The 1,993-nt window shown below is 34.8% G+C and overlaps 1 long non-coding RNA gene across 1 annotated transcript; it reads left to right on the forward strand.

The window, feature by feature from the left end:
- Positions 1–660: 660 nt before the first annotated feature.
- On the forward strand, positions 661–1,367 carry LOC109705401. The gene is made up of 3 exons (XR_002214728.1): positions 661–930; positions 1,083–1,154; positions 1,258–1,367. It is a non-coding gene; the product is annotated as an uncharacterized LOC109705401 (long non-coding RNA).
- Positions 1,368–1,993: the final 626 nt, after the last annotated feature.

The following is a 1,993-nucleotide window of genomic DNA, read 5'->3' on the forward strand; positions in this document are numbered from 1 at the left end:
TCAAAATAAAGAAAAACTGATAGTTCAAGGTCTCTTAATGTTAAAAAATAAAACTTAAAAGGGTCTAGTTCAAAATGATCTATAGGTGAGGGGTTTCTTTATTTTTTACTCACTAATAATTAGTTCTAGAGATGTTATTTTTAAAATTTAGAAGGGTACTTATAAAATTGCCCCTTAATTATTTGCTATCAAAACAACACCTAACATTTTTAGGGCTAAATTAGTCATTTTGTTACTTAACCTTTATTTAACCAAATTTTAACCATGGTTATAATAACAGCCGTTAGAAGAAAGGATAGTTTTGAAAAATTTTTATATTTGAAGGGGTATATATGATATTTTCAATTTTGTAGGGGTATCTACGATATTTACATATTTGAGAGGGGTAGCAGTGAAATTGCCCCTTTATCTATAACATCTATTAATCCCCGTGGGATTCAAGCTCTCTCCTTATTTTAAGGAAGAGATGGGACCCACCTCCTCTCAAATTATTTATAATAATAATTTATTAGATGACCTTATTTTTTTATTTTTTTCTTTTGATTTCCACTTCAATTCACACGGGACGTCCCTCCGCTTTTTTTTTGTTTTTTTTTTTGGTGTCCGTCCCTCCGACTTCCTCCTCTTTTAGTTTTTTTTTTTTTTTTGCTCTGCCTGACTCATCGTGAATCCTTTCGTCTCCTCTTCTCTTCTCATTTTTTTCACCCTCTCCTTCTCCCTCTCTAACCTGCAACCATGACGTCGGCATCGCCGCCTCCGCCTCAACCGCGTCCACGTCGCTCACCTTCCACGGCGCCGGCCTCCGCCTCGACCGCGTGCACGTCGCCCCGCCGCCCCTTGCCGCCATCAACCTCCACCTTTGCCTCCGTCGCCGCCTCTGTCAGCTACCACGGCCAGCCGCCATGCCAATGACGCACCCAAAGACGCGCGGTGGGTGTCGTGATCTAAAAACTCTTTTCTTTCTCCAATTTGTTTCTATTGTAAAATACTAGCGGCTTCTATTTTTTTTTTTCCTTTTTGAACTTTTTCATAAATAATATTAGAAATTAGAAGCCTCCAAGAGCTTATGTTCTCATCTTCAGGTCTTACTCACTATTATCACCCTAGCACTCATCTACTGGTCATCATCAACAAACCATACTTGGATTCTTAAGGTAATATTATTTTAAATAAAAGTTATTGGGTTTTTCTTTTTTTAAAATTTTTTTCTTTGAATTGACTAAAGTGTTAATTTTTTTCTCTATTTTGTTTCATTAGTTGAAGATTGCAACAACTTTACATACAACATCGTGGCCGTCTTGCTGGCACCGGCAATGGTACTATCACCATCACCATTATCCATGAGATGGAATTATACAATGAGGTAATAGGGAACTTACTGAGTTTTTTTTCTCTCCTTTTTTTTTATCCTTTTTTGGGGGACATAGAGAAATAAGTTTGTAAAAGAATGGAGTTTATTATTTTATTTAAACTAGATTTTATAGAAAATGTTTAGTGATTACTGCTTCTATATTTGTGAGGAGTGTGCACTTTTAGTTGTTTTTATTATTACTTTTGCTTTTTTCTTTTTTTAAAATTTATTTTTTCTTTATTTCTGGCTAACTCGTGTTCAATAGCTTGACTTTCAATTGCGTACCGCAAAGAAGGAACTTTTGACACGGACAACCAGCAACGTGCTTTTTTACTGTCGCAGAACTTTGCGCCGGTCGTTTTGGACCACCTCTCTGTGATAAAACTAAAAAGATGTCCATATTTTTTGTTTGTTCTATTTCTTTCTAACTTTACAAACTTTGAAGAGGGAAATAAAATACAATTTGCCATCTAATACTCTATCATAAAGAGCTTTTTTCAATAAAAAAAAAGAGCGAGGATAGTTTAAGTTGAGTGTAACTTAACCTTTTTTAATGCAACTCATAAAAGCTTGTACCTAACAATGAAGCAAAAATAAAGTGTAAAAAAAAAAAACTTACTCATAAATTGTAGAGAAGAATTT

The sequence above is a fragment of the Ananas comosus genome, unplaced genomic scaffold, assembly GCF_001540865.1.
Source record: "Ananas comosus cultivar F153 unplaced genomic scaffold, ASM154086v1, whole genome shotgun sequence".
Classification (NCBI taxonomy): Eukaryota; Viridiplantae; Streptophyta; class Magnoliopsida; order Poales; family Bromeliaceae; genus Ananas; species Ananas comosus.